Here is a 992-nt window from a genome sequence, read left to right on the forward strand (position 1 = left end):
TATCAGCCCCTTATATGGGGTGTGATGACGTCATTGGCGGATTGATCCAATAATTAAGCAGTGAGAAAAGGGCGTAGTATTCATGATCGGTAACCCCCTTGACATATGACCCCAGTCCCCTGAGGGTAGTTCGAACTATGCTTTGTTACAATGCACTATCTCTCACAGCTATAGGCTGATTCTAGTTCAGTCCAATAACCCCCTTGACTTATGACCCCATTATTGTGGGGGTTGTTTTAACGGCTAGTACCGTGGCCGACAAGGACAAACCTGCGTCGTCTGCGCGCACACCTGCGTCGCCTGCGCGCACACCTGCGTCGACTGCGCGTATACCTGCGTCATCTCTGCAAAGAGCTTCCTCGTCTGCGCACGAATACCTGCGTCGTGTCTGCCAAGAGCTTCCTCACGCCTGAACAGAAAGAGCTTCCTCGTCTGCGCACGAATACCTGCGTCGTGCCTGCCAAGAGCTTCCTCACGCCTGCACAGAAAGAGATTCCTCGGCGACCTCGCTGCGCGCAACGAAAGCTCGCTGCACGGAAAAATACGTGTCACCCCTGCCTTGTTGAAGAATGGACGGTCCCCTATTATAGGTCAAGGGTCACATCGCAGTGACACTGTTCGCTGTCGTTTTTGTTTACTTCAGTCTCAAATTTGTTTTAGTTTTTATGCTTACAATGTCCAGCGCGTTTATTAATCAATAACGGGCCCGTTAGTGATAAAATTAATTAATAGAAATCCTGCATAGATTATGTTAATATTGCCCTTACGAAATCTGCCCCCTAACACCAGAACACCTCGTCTTCAATCTTCCCCGGTAAGTGCCCGTTGTTTATTTGCATGAACAAAGCGAATAATTCCAAAGAAACATTTTGAGGACATCCTATGGCAGTCTGGGCATCGATTCTTCCCGACCCGCGACGATATACACGGTTTTAGACCGGATTTGAAGTAGGCAACGATATGGGGAGGGGGGGGGGGCGGAGGCGACATGT

This window comes from Branchiostoma belcheri, unplaced genomic scaffold (genome assembly GCF_001625305.1).
Source record: "Branchiostoma belcheri isolate BF01 breed outbred unplaced genomic scaffold, Haploidv18h27 scaffold322, whole genome shotgun sequence".
Lineage (NCBI taxonomy): Eukaryota > Metazoa > Chordata > Leptocardii > Amphioxiformes > Branchiostomatidae > Branchiostoma > Branchiostoma belcheri.